Source organism: Tachysurus fulvidraco, chromosome 2 (genome assembly GCF_022655615.1).
Source record: "Tachysurus fulvidraco isolate hzauxx_2018 chromosome 2, HZAU_PFXX_2.0, whole genome shotgun sequence".
Taxonomy (NCBI): Eukaryota; Metazoa; Chordata; class Actinopteri; order Siluriformes; family Bagridae; genus Tachysurus; species Tachysurus fulvidraco.
In genome coordinates, this window is record NC_062519.1 from 4,675,976 (window position 1) to 4,691,865 (window position 15,890).

General features: G+C 37.2%; 1 protein-coding gene across 1 annotated transcript in view; it reads left to right on the forward strand.

Annotated features, from left to right (window-relative positions):
* The window catches only part of igsf21a (immunoglobin superfamily, member 21a), a 276,114-nt gene that overhangs the window by 87,013 nt on the left and 173,211 nt on the right, over positions 1 to 15,890 (forward strand). The gene's annotated exons all lie outside the window — the stretch shown is intronic.

Genomic DNA, 15,890 nt, shown 5'->3' on the forward strand with positions numbered 1-15,890 from the left:
TTAAGTAACTTATAAAATGGGAAGACATTCACAGCACCCTGTATATCTCCAAGGATCCGTAGCCTCGGCATGATTCGACGGATATCATACGTTCTTAGGAATGTCATCAATAATTTAGTTTTGATTGGTGTAACCTAATATTCAATTCAATTCAAGTTTAATTGTATAGCGCTTTTTACAATGGGCTTCGTCTCAAAGCAGCTTTACAGAATATAAACAAAGAACAGAAGTTAAACATAAGGAGAGAAAAGAATTATTATAGTAAAAAAATATATTTATTTATTTATTTATTTATTTATTTATTTATTTATTTATTTATTTATTTAATTATTATTATTATTATTATTATTATTATTATTATTATTATTATTATTATTATTATTATTATTAAATAGCCAGTGCCTATTTTTGGCTTGGTGTGGTTTGGAGTTTTGGAGAATGGGTCACTGGAACTTTTACAGACGATCCAGTTTTCACTTCCATCCAAGGAAGAAGATATATATATAAAATGTTGTTGTTGTTGTTGTTGTTGTATGTCAGCCTTTATGTAATTTTCTAAATCCTAATACTCTATTTTTTAATATTTAGTTGCAGAGTGGTTTCTAATGAAATATTTATAATATTAGCAGTTTAATTGCATTTATTTTATTTTATTTTTTCCTTTCACCCTACAGGCTTATGGGCTGTCAAACAAGCGTGTCATGCCGTCTCTTTATTCCCATTGGATGATTAATATTAAAATCTGTAGCTCTAACACCAGGATCTTTTGAATGCATATCATACGATTGTCTGTGACAGACATCCAGAGACCTGAGAGACCATGTGTACAGGCTGAAAACGTTATTTATTTATTTATTTATTTATTTATTTATTTATTTATTTATTTATTTATTTATTTATTTATTCCCAGTTTACTGCACTCCCATTTACAGGACCACAAGGTTGATCCTGTATACAGTAAGTCACAAGTAGCTCACTGCCAAAATCGTACACTATAAACGACACATCATGCCACTGCTGTGTCTCCTGCACTTGAATGATAACCCAATGAATGTTATTTTTGAATACACTTTTATGAAAGGCATTTTTTTATTGTTTAATAAAATTGTACAAATATAAAATTTTTTATTGCAAAAAAATATTGTTTATATTTTATTGTTATGACTATTACATGTTTTATTCATGTTTGGTCATTCAGAGAGTCACTTTACTGTACCAAACGATTCATTTGCTGACAGAATTCAGCAAATGAGATTCATCCTTAAGTGTTTTTTTCCCCACACATAGGTAACTTGTGCATATAATATTTGTATAAGTGCTCCTGAGGCACTTGATGTTGCACATTTGGAGTTTTAGTTAAGATTCCCTCTTTTGTTCAGCAGGCTAGCATATGAGTCAGTGAGTCATTTAAATTAAAGAAAGCGCGAGTGATATTTTTAGCTTTTATTCATTTTTGTCTCCTGTTTTTCTCTTCTTTATATTCTGTCCTCACTCACTCACTCACTCACTCACTCACTCACTCACTCACTCACTCACTCACTCGCTCGCTCTCTCTTGCTCTTCTGTTCTTCCTTATTTTTGTTCCTCCTTCTTTTTAATCTCCATTGGATTTCACTCCACATTTTATCCCTAACATATTTAAATACAGAAAGAAAAAAAAAAATCTTAAAAATAAAAATGATTTAAAGGGCATAGAGAATTACTTACTTGCATTTATTTATTTATTTATTTATTTATTTATTTATTTATTTATTTATTTATTTATTTGCTTTAGAGATCACAGGTATTGCAAAAATAAATGTATAGCATTGCAACAAAATAAATTAGGGTAAGCGAGCAGCGCTGCTTTCCATCTTTTAGCCCATTGCATCTCTCCTGGTGTGTATCTGTAAATATTCAATATTCGGTCCAACAGTGGAAGAGTCAGAGCAAGAGTACTTACTTATTATACCTACTGCACTGTCGGTACTGTAGATGCCTTAAACTTAGCAAACTCTGCTCACCAGCCGTCTGCTCATTACTTTTCCACTCTACGAGAACGTACTACAGCAGCGGGACAGAAATGACTGAGACACCACAGCTCCATTAGGGTGATTAAATTACCACCCTATCATAGCGCTGCCATGCATGATGTAACACACACCTGCGGAGCCGAAATCAAACCGGGGATACGGTTAGCAGTGAAGTCAATATGAATCTGAAGTGCGAGCCCTAAGACCTTATCAGTAATGATGGTAATTAGCAGATCCAACACCAGGCTGTCTTAAAGTAAGAACATCTGCGTCAATACAGAGGTGTAATATTTGAGGCAAAGCCCAAACCCTTCTGTCTGCACTAGATTGAGTGGGATATCAATCCTTTACATTTTCACATTTACGGCATTTGGTGTTCACCCTTATCCAGAGCGAGGTACAAGACTGGTGCATTAGGTCACAGACTTAGGATAGCATCAGCATATAAACCTTGTTGGAAGGAATTGTAGCATTTATATTTTTTTTAAGTACTGTATATAAAACAAAGGGGTAAATAAAAGCAAGTTTGTGTTTCAGGAAGAGGAAATATGTTCTGATATCTATGAGAGGTTCATTCCACCACTTTGGTGCCAGAACAGAAAAGAGTCTTGGTGTATACTGTACCTACATCTTACCCTGAGAGATGTGGGATCAGTCGAGCAGCGATGGTAGTGTTGTTTGGTGTGAGGAGTGCAATCAGATATTGCAAACATTTTTGCTTTTGGATTCTTTCTCTAATTTAGTTTTGGCTAATTCCCAAACTCTGTCCACTCTTTTTTGTCAGCGATGCGGGGATAAAATAGACACAAATCAGGGACACGGATTAGAGACTAGACAACAACAGACAACAGAGGATTCTGTGCTGCTCAAGACAACGCGGCTCAACTAAATACTAATAACAATCAGACACACGAGGAACAGGTGTGCAGAGGCGGGGAGGAAGAGACGAGGGCGGGGCAGACACGTGGCCAAAGTCCGGGCTTAGTACTCACACTTTTACAGTAAACACGAGTGTATAGAGTATCGGCTGGCAGTGCTGTGATTGACAGGAGACACAGGGTATGCCATCCCATCCACCTAGACAGTACAGAAAATTTGTCATTTTTTCCGAATCAAAGTGAAATTGACTTTTTAGTTGTCTTGATTTAGTCCTATATTGTATGTAATGAAATAAAGCAAAGCAAATACAAATTAGCTGAGGAGATAGGAGAAGGACGGGATGGGGCTAGAAAACATAATATATTCAGAATTCAAACACACATATGCAAAAATTCAATTAAATGAAATTATTCCGAATCAAGCCAGGAAAAATGAAGCCAGGAACAATGCTGGTACAGGGAAATGATTGATGACACGGGAATGACTCAATGATCCCAACCTGAAGGTGATTCCTAAAGTCCTGCCTAATAGTCCACAAAACACCTTAGTTCCTGTTTTCACATAAAAGCTGTAAACCTGGAGACTCTTTCCTGTTGGAAACCTGGTTATTGTTGATTTTATACTTGACCTCAGTTGTTGTATTCATTCCTTTTAAAAGAAAGTGTATTGAGATGGTAAATGCATCCAGGGTTTAAATCCTGATACTAACCTGCGTGTGTTTAGTCGATGACATCATGATGTTATTAGTTTCATGACATTATATGTGACATCATATGTACCTTAAGTGGCGCAGGGAACCATAACAGTCATCATAATAATAATAAATGCTGAGTCATGTTGGGTTCATCATGGGCATTTGTGATGATGTAAGATGAATTTAAATCACTGGGGTTTTAAGTCTAAAACCAGATCAATGTTGTGGAGGAACACAGATGGAATGGCTATGAATTCTCCGTTATTAAATATTCCCTAAATCCAGCTGTGCCTTTCCGGATTCTTCCCAAATACAAATGTCTTCATTCCGTTTTTGTTGTGCAAGGCCGAGGAGTGTGGTGCTCTGAACAAGATGCTGCAATGCTGCATGAATTGTTTATTCGGATCTAGAGCAGCGAGAGGAGGAAGCTTCTTACACAGCTCCTTGTGCACTGAATTGAAGCTTCAGAGCTTCATATCTCAGAGTATTTCCACCACTGATGCCACACATGAATACAGCTTCTAAAACAGTGTTATTTTTATTTATACAATCTTATAGCACAAGATCTAAATCTGTATTCTGTCTGCACACGGATTTGCTTTTGAGCCCAAGATGAACACGCTTTCTTCTGAAATACGCACATGCATCGTAACGTTTGCTTGTGAAACTAATGTTTTATCCATTGTTTTTGGTCTGACAGATTTTCCTGTACAGTATGTTCACTTCAGTGATGCTGGTCAAAGAACAAAAATGAGTTATGGATTTATACATGTAGAATTGTTAATATGCACCTTCGTTGATTCCTTCGTAAGGTCATAAGATGTAAAGAAAGTAGGGAATAGTAGCCTTGAGTGTCAATAGTGTAATGTGTGTAATGGTTTGGTTTGGAATGGTTTATTTGTTGGTCTTCCATTGTGGAACTGCAACATGGTCTACTTGGTTCAAAGCATAGTACATGGCCTGGGGGCAGTCGTGGCCTAATGGTTAGAGAGTCTGACTTGTAACCCGAAGGTTGTGGGTTCGAGTCTCGTGCTGGCCACAGCTGAGGTGCCTTTGAGCAAGGCACCGAATCCCCCAACTGCTCCCTGGGCACCGCAGCATAAATGGCTGCCCACTGCTCTGGGTGTGTGTTCACGGTGTGTGTGTGCACTTTGGATGGGCTAAATGCAGAGAACTAATTCTGAGTATGGGTCACTGTACTTAGTCGTATGTCACTTCACTGTTTTATACTGTATGTTTTAGTTCGCATGTTTATTACTGAATGGTGGGAATGTGTCTTCATGGCCAAAGAAGATTCTAGAAAACGACAAAAGGGTCATTCTGGCATTTTTTTCTTCTTTTTTTTTGCAGTCATGTGTCCCAGAAGCCTGTATAAAAAAAAAAATTACATCCTAGGATAGAGTTAGGATTGTTCTAGACGGTTCATTACATCAAGCTTACCGGTTCAAGTATTGTTTCATCACAAAGGCAAGATCAAGATGTGTGCTTGTGCTGTGTGTTTTTAGATTCTGTATATACAGTACAGACCAAAAGTTTGGACACACCTTCTCATTCTAGATTCTTCAAAGTAGCCACCTTTTGCTCTGATTACTGCTTTGCACACTCTTGGCATTCTCTTGATGAGCTTCAAGAGGTCGTCACCTGAAATGGTCTTCCAACAGTCTTGAAGGAGTTCCCAGAGATGCTTAGCACTTGTTGGCCCTTTTGCCTTCACTCTGCGGTCCAGCTCACCCCAAACCATCTCGATCGGGTTCAGGTCCGGTGACTGTGGAGGCCAGGTCATCTGGTGCAGCACCCCATCATTCTCCTTCATGGTCAAATAGCCCTTACACAGCCTGGAGGTGTGTTTGGGGTCATTGTCCTGTTTAAAAGGTGCTGTGTCCAAACTTTTGGTCTGTACTGTACTTTAAAAGACTAAGGATATCTTTGCAAAAAAAATAAGGCTAATTCTACATGCTGCACAGTGAAGGGTAGACTGCTTAGCAAAATGACCTTGGGCCCATGTTGTATTACAATATTACTATAAATGATGTTATCTTTGCTTATTTCGTGATTAGATTATCAACACCATTTACATCAAGTATGTGAGACAGCACCCTGGGTAGGTTTCCTGTTATAGTGCTATACATTATTCATTGGGGGTTTGGAGGAGTTCTGCACTTTGAGATTTGAATTTTTCATAGACCTAGTGTTGGCCATCAGGGAGTTCGCCTCAAAGCTCAAGTCCCCAAGCAATTACCTGCTGTGTCTGTAATGTATGTATGCCTATTTTCACTACAATGGTATGGTGATGTCTTATATGTCATACATCATACATCATGGTGGTGAAAAAGACACTAAGTCGAAGGACAATCAGTAGTTAACGAGAGTGGGTTTGTTCAGTCATTTCATAGTTATATATCTTTCATTTCAGTTCAGTTTTATTTGTATAGATCCCTTAAAGCATGATCATTGTCATACATGTATCAATTCACCCCAAGCAAGCTAAGTGTAGTGGTGGTGACAAGCAACTCCTCCAGACGACACGAGGAAGAAACTTTAAAAGGCACCAGACACAAAAGGGAACCCATCCTCATCGGTGTGACACCAGAGAGTGCGATTATAAATCATTTCCCTTTTGTAATTATTAATATACTGTACAGTCAAAACTTGCAATTGTGTAACCAGGAAATTCCTTCCAGTTTTAACATGTGGTCTATATTTTTGAACTTATCAACTGTTCATTGATGGAGACTTGAGTGCAAAAAATGTTCATTTCGATTACAGTCTTCATGGTTTCTAAATGGTACCATTGATATTAATCCAATGTATCTCCAGGCTACAGACCAAGCGAAGAGACTCCAACAGAAGTAGGGTACCAGGATGGATCGGGCAGGTCCGGGAGGCCAGAAGGGGTCAGGATGACTAGAGTCTCAGCGAGAGAGAGAGAGAGAGAGAGAGAGAGAGAGAGAGAGAGAGAGAGAGAGAGAGAAATAGACGGTGTTATCCAAAGTGACTTACAACTGAGATAGGATACAATGGGGCATTGGAAGGTTGAGAGCCTTTCTCAAGGACACATTGGTCATTGGTCCTAGTGGGATTGAACCTCACTATCTTCTGATCAGCAGCTCAAATAACGAGTCAGCATTTCCCAATATACAAGCATGGCCCTGCTATAACTGGGCATTTCTCTAATCTGGGAGTCTATTTGAGATATGACTTCACTAGAACAATCAATAACAATTAGAACAAGCTAGGAAGCTAATATAAATATTACTTTATCTGAATGTCTGTTTGTACCAGAGCAAAATAAATCAGTGTAAGAGGCAAAATGCTTGTGGACTTAATGGTGGGCCTCAAGATTTAGTCAAATTTTGCTCATGGTGAGTGGGAGTGCTGAGTAGAAGGGATTTGTGTAAGAGCTCTGAGTCATGTTAATGACCTGCTTCTCTGGCTGAAACTTATCCATTTAAGTCACGTGGAGATCCCTGAAGGGTGATGATTCAATTAAGATTCCTTAAACAGCACATCAAGGTGTATTAAGGCATTCGAGTGGATCCCGTTCTGGGTTTTACATATCCTCGATCCAGTCACGGATTACCTTCACCCGTTCGATAATCCGGTTGATCTTAATGTTTCTCGTTCTAGCAAATTTGATGGAAATTGAAGCGTGAGACAGAAGAGACAATGCACTTGTTGCACATCTGGAAGAAATTTGTTCTTATCCAGCTAGTCTTATTTCCCTCGAGTGTCAGAGTCGAAGCTTATCTGTCTGCCAATCAGATGTAGAAAATTTCCCAGACATTCCTCATAGACTGACAGATTTATAAAGTTTTAGAACACGTTTCCTGACAAGAGCTTAACAGAAATATTAGCAGGAGACACTGGAGTGCTCAAAAATCCGTATTGATGCTCACTTATCTTCTTTTAAGGAGCATATGCTTTCTTCCCCATCTTAGAGGAAAACATTCATTCATTCATTCATTCATTTTCTACCGCTTATCCAAACTACCTCTGGTCACGGGGAGCCTTGTTTAAATGTCAGTAAAAACCGGAGGTGCTCCAACACGGAAGGGGTTCAAAACTGAGGGATCCCTCTGGCGGTTGTTACATTTACTGTACGTACTGTACTTTCCCCCAAACCTCTGCAGTCATGGCTTCCAGAACATTCCTAAAGCTCCTTTACACTCTCACTCACTCATTCTCTACCGCTTCTCCGAACTTCTCGGGTCACGGGGAGTCTGTGCCTATCTCAGGCGTCATCGGGCATCGAGGCAGGATACACCCTGGATGGAGTGCCAACCCATCACAGGGCACACACACACACACACACATTCACTCACACACTACGGACAATTTTTCCAGAGATGCCAATCAACCTACCATGCATGTCTTTGGACCGGGGGAGGAAACCGGAGTACCCTGAGGAAACCCCCGAGGCACGGGGAAAACATGCAAACTCCACACACACAAGGCGGAGGCGGGAATCGAACCCCCAACCCTGGAGGTGTGAGGCGAACGTGCTAACCACTAAGCCACCGTGCCCCAATAGAGGAAAACAGAATTTCCCAATGAAATAAAATGAATAAAATACACACAATACAGAATATATGCTGTTTTAATCGAATTGGGTTCATTTCGGTTTTATCTATTTTGGAATTTAACTATAGATATTATGGAAATGAACTGTACTAAAATGAAATATCCATGTTAAATGTCCTGGAATTGGATATTTGGGTGGAACTAGAAATAGCGCAGATCATTGGTAGACTAAGAGGTGTTGACAGGGTGCATCGATATCCTAGTGCCAGCAGACTGAGAGGAAAAAGGAGAATGGAGCCCTTTAGTGTGGACCACTGGTAGATCAACTACCTACCTAGAGTGCCCTTTCAGTGGGAAAAAAACATGATGAAATGCACTTGGGATTTGAAAAAAAAAAAAAAAAAAAAGTGATGAAATGCCCTCTGTGGTGCCCCTACATGTAAGGAAACATGAAGAAGTACCATAATAGGTTCTCTTCTAGTGGAGAATGCATGATGGAATGCCCTATAGGGTGGTGCTACATGCAAGGAAACATGATGAAGTGCCCTAATAGGTTCTCTTCCAGTGGAGGAAAATAAGATGCAGTGCCCTAAAGCTTACCTGCATGCAAGAAAATGAAATGAAGTGCCATCTAGGATGATGTCTGTAGCCTGAACGACATAGTAATCTTTTGTTCTTGCTGACATTTAGCTCAGTGTCTAGCCTTCTCTACGATTGATGTAAAATCCATCAATACTCCCTTTACTTTAGTTAAAGTATTGGCACCATTGGTTTTGTTTATCTGCTATTAAATTACCTCACACTGTCTGATGCTTAGCCGTTTGCCCAGTGAGAGACGCACAACAGTAAAACAAGCCACATTTTACTAATTGTGTCCTTGGCTAAATTTACTAATCTCTACTTTAGTACTTTTTGAAATCCAGCTCTTTCTACTCTCATGGCAACGGGTATGTGATAGGAAACAGACACATAGTGAAAATGAACTATTATATACCTTAAAGCAGATATTTAATCTGAACCAATGCCGAACATCTTATTTATTATGCATAAAATGTTTATGGTGAGGAAGAGTCCTTAGCAAAAGGTTGCATATATAAAAACTAAATGAAAATATAACATGATATTAGACAATAGATCAAAGTTTATGCTTTAGTCGATTATAGAATAAAAAAATCAGCTCGACAGTTCAATCAATGGCTTGACTGCATTACAAGAATGAATATAAGCCTCTGAGAAGTATTTGTGTACATGTTTTGCACACTGTATTATCAAGATTCTTGTTCGAACACATTCCATTATTTGTGACAAAGTAGATATGTAAGGTTCTCTTTGGGTTTAGATTGGTCTAAGCTGCTCAGTAGACCAGGATACTCTTTATTTTAGGGTGGTGGGTTAAATCCTCATATTGGATATTATGTGACAGAGGAAATGTGTGGCTTAAGGTTCTGTGCTTGAGAATTCCCATGGAATCCAGACAGGAAATAATTGTATCAACATAGTACTATAGATTTAATATATGATATTTCATTACATAATCCAGCATTAAGTGATGAAACATGGGGCATGCAGAACCAACACACCACACAGACATAAATAAATACATTTATTAATGTATGTTGGAGAAAACGCCGCGTGTGTTCGTCATGGGTCACTAATTATTTAAAGGTGAAATATACAAAACACAAGGCAAACAAAGAGAATGAAGTGTCGGCTGAATAGACGGAGAGACGATGAGGATCTCTCCTGCCACGTACTGTCGCTACCAATATACACTACAGCCTAGAGCATACTGTATATAATATAGCTGATATGGGTCTATCAGTAGTGCTGAAATCATTACTGGTATATTACAAAGTATATGTAACGTCCCATGGGAATGAATCACTATAGGAAATCTGTCTTCCGTTCAATGAAGATTTTGGACCTCCACTGAGATGAGGCTGACTCTATGAAAATCCTGAGACATCTACAGATCTACCAGCTCCAGTTGGACTCTATGATACCAAGAGGAGATCTGAACTCCATGTGATCTTTACACCAATTCAACACTTGTTTGACTGTATATTTGTAATCTCACCCCCAGTTCCACCCATATGAGGTTGGGTTCCCCCTTGAGTCCGGTTCCTCTCAAGGTTTCTTCCTTACCAATTTAAGGGAGTTTTTCCTTGCCACTGCTGCCTGAGTCACCTCAGACAACTTCTGTTCTATGTTTATGTTCTGTATAGCTGCTTTGAGACGAAGCCCATTGTAAAAAGCACTATACAAATAAACTTGAATTGAATCGAATTGAAATAAAAAGTAAAATTACAGAACGATACTTCAGATTTTTTTCAAATTCAAATGCTAATTAGAAAACATTTAATTCATTGTGTTTTTCTGTTGCATGCCCCTTGAAAGGGTGAATACGTTTAATACCAAATGGGATATGTACAGTTGCAGTTTTATGAATAATAATATCCAATGGCTGCCAAAAAAAAAAAAAAAACACCATATGGGAGAACGATAGCTTTATAAATACAGAATGCATCTGAATTCAAATGTTATCAGCCATTATATGTTGTTGTTCATGAAAATGCAAATATATGTAAATATTGCTTGGGAATTGAATTTAAATGACATCATAAATAATGCAGACTCACATGGGAAACACAATTGTAAATACAATCAATAGCAGTCCTTACGTTTGTTATCACACCTTGTCATTTTCATGCTCTAGCACAGACAGAAATAAAACACACTTGCAATCCTGTTACATTTGCATCTTCATTGTCTACGAGCTACGCCTGTCAAACATTATGGACGTAACCGTTCGTGGTGCTGAAAAATTAGTACTGTCAGCCGAATAGCCAGGAAAATTAGAAACTTCATATGTAATCGTACATGCTGCTAAAATACTTGAACTACAAGCAGAAAAATTAGACAAATTGGGAAACCCTACTCTGAATAAAATACACAAAACTGTCCTTGGTGCTGAAAGTGTAACGTAATAACCGAAATTTAACTCCCGGTAGTGCTATAAAGTTTGATATTTTGCTGAAACAGCGTTGTCTATGGTGCTAAAGTTGATGACTTTATGATTTACTATTTGTTGGATCATGAAGCTCACAACACGCCTCACGATTTAAAACCACGCAGAAAGAAACGGCTTTATTTGGTTTCAAAACTTTTATTTTTTTAAGCTTTATTTAACCACATTCTGAAAACACTTAATATGAGCCTTCCTGCTAATCCATGCATATTAAGTATAATTATGTAATAATTGCAGAAGTGAATGCTCAGGTTAATGGTGCGCTCCTTCAGAGGGATTTAAGCTACATTTGTTCTGACTTCAGATACAAATTAATTGCTGAGTATCTGCCTGTAGTCGGCAATTAAAATCTTTCATCCCTTAAGACAAATGAATGGAATCACAGAGGATAAAGGAAAATATTGGAAATTAGCTACCACCGATATATTAGATTTATATATTTATTTTCTGTGTGGAGGGTCTGTGTGGAAAAAAACTCGTGATGTGAATATTCATGTTCATTATTCGGATTTTGCTCCACAAGAGCAGTAAATATTCTAACACTGAAACTGAAATTGAGTAAATGGCTTTTAACATGTTTGTACAAATATGCTGTTTGGGTTGTGTGGAGATTTCTACACCAGGTTGTCGAAAATGGAGCAATCGAGTAGTTTTGTCACAAATTACAAAATGTTTTCTAAACCTATTTTTCACCAAAGTTCTAGTTACTAATTTTATCTTTTATGCAAATTCTCAGTTCTTAATTCTCCTCCAAACTAAAAGCCCCATTGACTGTGTATAAAGCTGATAGATAATAATGTGGGCTTTAAAAATCAAGATACAAAACTATGCATAAATATGTGGACAATTGTATGATCTTTAAAAAAAAAAAAAAAAACAATATTATTGATTGAAAATGGAACATATATCCCAATTTCTCTCAAAGATCATATTAACTCAGCTAATGTTAAGCATTAGGAAACTATCTAATGTTGTCGATGATGTTAACATTTAAAAAGTCTCATAGCTGTTTATATGACACTTTGAAGATGGGTGGAATAATAGCTACCTACTCAGTAGACTAGAGAAATATGTATGAACCTGAATTACATCTCTAACTGGACATATTTGATTCATCTCTGTCTCTGTGTTTTGACAAAAATGCCATTCAGCATCCCGGAAACAGATGCTCGCTTTTGTAATGATAGTAATTTACTCAGCAGGAAAGCAACAGAATTGTGCTTTCCTAAACAACAATCAGACACATTTTAACAGACACAAATTAGCCATTTAGCCTGCAACATAAATGCTCTGTGTTTGTAACCACAGATGCTGGATTGTACCATTACTACGGGTAATAGTATGGTGCAGCGTAGTTCTCAATTCTGATTGGTCAGCAGGTGTTAATTGGTTTAATATAACAGTATTTTTGACAAATAATGTATCACAGAAACTCACAAATGACAATACATTTATGAGTTTCTATAGTAACAAGTAATTCACACTGACTTTTTGTTTTAATGCTCTATGTTATTTAATGGAGCTAAAAGTCGTCAAAATTGTCGAAATGACATAATCATTGACAGACTGCTGTATTTTGTAGAGCACTGAACATCTATGGAAAGCAAAATAAAATATTCCATATGGAAAGCTATTTCTAACTGGTGGAAACAAGTGCTAACAAGATTGACACAATATTTAATGTACAAAATGTGTAATGATTGGAAAATTGGCAAGCTATATGGTGGAATAAAATTCCCTTGAACATATGGTTTGGGATTTAGGGATTTAATTTAGATACTTTATATGAGAACACAATATACATATGCTGATGTGCTAGGATGTAAAATATTTATTCCTACAGAAGGTGTGAAACGTTTTCGCAGAACAAACCAGAAGCAAATCAGAGAAAAGGCATCTCCAAAGCTAATCTCATGAGAAATTCAAAAGCAAGGGCAATGGAGTGGGAATCAGTTTCATATTCATGAAGTGCTTGCAGTACAAACACAAACCCACATCTTACCCTGGGTCCTAAACTTAATCTCAACCAGCAGTCAGACCAAACATGAATCTTAAAAGTCAATATTCCAAAAAAAAAAAAAAAAAAAGCAAGTGGGATTCCCTATGAATAACCTTCTGATTTGGAAGCCAATAAATAACATGTCTTAGGGCTGTAGGACTGTGGTGTCTATTTTGTCCTGAGAAAAAGTGTTATTAATTATTATGCAAATTATATAGTGGTTTAGGACTGATGTTACCTACTTATTTTCATAATGCTGTTTGCTGCTAAATCTTACAAATGTCCAGGACTAGACCTTCATCCTCTCTACACAATACTACACTGCCATTTTATCCAGTGACATTTGCACAGATTATTTAATATTTTTCTCGCCTGCCAACCTTTACTCATTTTGTGTAAGAGTGCTGCTATCACTCAAAAATACAAAAATTGCATTGGAAGAACCACATTCAGTATTGTTGTGATGTTCAGGTGTGCATAAACCTGAGTGAGAGAAGGCCAGAAGCATATAAATAACTGTAACTGTCCATAGTGCTGAAATATTTCAACTATAATCAGATTTATTAGACATACCGAAAACTTATATGTAACTGTCCTTGGTGCTGAAATATGAAACTGTAACATATACATTATTTTAACTGTCTGTTGTGCCAAAATATTAGCAACTATATCAGAATATACTGGAGACTGTACAATATTTTTATATGGTGCTGAAATTGTACATGCTATTATAGAACCCATCTATAATTCTCCATGATGCCCTAGAAAGAGTATTCCATTCCTAATCACCAAATGAGAGCATGGCCAAATGTGCTCGCTTGATTTACATTTACTGCATTTGGCAGAGATCCTTATTCAGAACTTACATTCATCTGATTCATACAACTGAGCGGCTGAGGGTTAAGGGCCTTTCTGAAGGGCCCAGCCTTGGCAGCTTGGCAATACTGAACTTATGACCTTTTGATTAGAAGGTCAACCACTTAGCTACTCCTTGATTTAGACCATCCTGACCTTGTATAAACAGCTAAACATGTATACAAAGTGTCCATTTAATTTTTTCCCCTATAATTCATGGGGTGTAGATGCTGCAGGCTGACTGACTTTGAAGCCTAATTAAACAGATGGCAAACTGTCCAACGCTGATTGTAATTAATGAAGCAAAGTAGCTTCTGTCCAATTGTTTCTTTGTTCCTGAGAGACAGAATATGAACAAAGGAAAAAAATTGTTCAGGGAGGTCTTTAGTGTGTTCAGAATGTTCCAACTTGCAACGTCTTGTCTATGTTTAATCTTGGTTTAACCAAAGACTTGGCTATTGAGTATCTATAATAAACCACCAGGAGATACCAAGAGAGCAGTACGAGATACTAAAAATTAGCTCATTTTAACAGAACATAATTTGATATGATGTTCAATAGTTTTCAGGCCACATAGGCTAATCTCGAAGTTTGCAAAGCTATTTTTAGAACATTCTGAGCTGTAGATTGATTTACTTTACCGTGAGCTAAACGTTTCCCATGGTATGTGCGCATGCACGCCTTGACAGCATTTAAAGTAAGACAGATGCCTGTGAATCCAATTCAGCATCTATTCAATGGTAATGTAATTCTTCTCTTTTTTTCCTCTGAGGGTTCATCTCATTATGCAATTCCCTATAACTAAATAATGGGTTGATTTATGAGTATAAAACACAAACAGGTGAAATCACAGAAGGAAACAGTTGCGCTCTTTCTTATATACAACCGGAATATGAGACTAGACAAAAACTGCCCGGTTTCAGGCCTCGGGTTCCTGTTCTTGACTGACAGAAGTGGAACTCATTAAGATTTTTCAAGCTGAAGCATTAATCCTTGATATATGTTGTGGTCTGAGATACATTTCTGCTCACCATGGTCGTAAAGAGTGGTTACGTGAACCAAACCATCTGGCTATTCTCCTTAACCTTCTCTCGATACTCTCTCATCAGAGCCGTGTTACGTTTGCCTTATCGCTACTCCTTCTTCTTTAATCATTCTTTTGATTTTGATACAGGTTTCTGTTCGTTGTGTGTTAATTTCCTTCATGATTTAATGACCAAAGTGTGGTTCTTAGAGCAAAAAAGAACATCGATGCTTCAAATGTATCAAGTGACATTTGTGTGTAAATTAATGAATTACATCTGCACTGATTAGGTTATTTATATTCATGGCTACAAAGAAATCCACTTGACCCAAACCAGCAATAAATGAATAAAGACACAATTCTAAAAAAAAAAAAAAAAAAACAAACAATAAACTGCAGAAGCTATACAGTACACAGTGAAATGCTTTGTGACTATATATGTCAGAAAAAAAAATCCATATAAATAGAAGAGAATAAAATAAAATTTGAATAGAATCGTAGTCCCATTCGAATGAAATAGAATCAACTGTACAGATGAGAAAAAAGAAGAAATTATAAGTAAATGAAATATTAAAATGTATTTTTTATGCCCATTAGTAGAACTGTATGATTACCGAACGAAGTGCACATGTGCAAAAGTGTAGGGCAAAATAAAAAAAGACCAGTTGTGTGTTGAGGAGATGAGTCCAGAAAATCCAGGTTCTGTTTATTAGTACAGTATATTATTAGTATGTAGCGATAATGTACATTTGTGGTCTGTTCAACTAAAATGTGTCTCCGTTATTAAAAGAAATAGTTTAACGTTACACATCGGCAGCATACAGCAGCTTTGTGAATGTGTTGATTTGAACAGGTTGTACACACGGTCTGTTAAATAC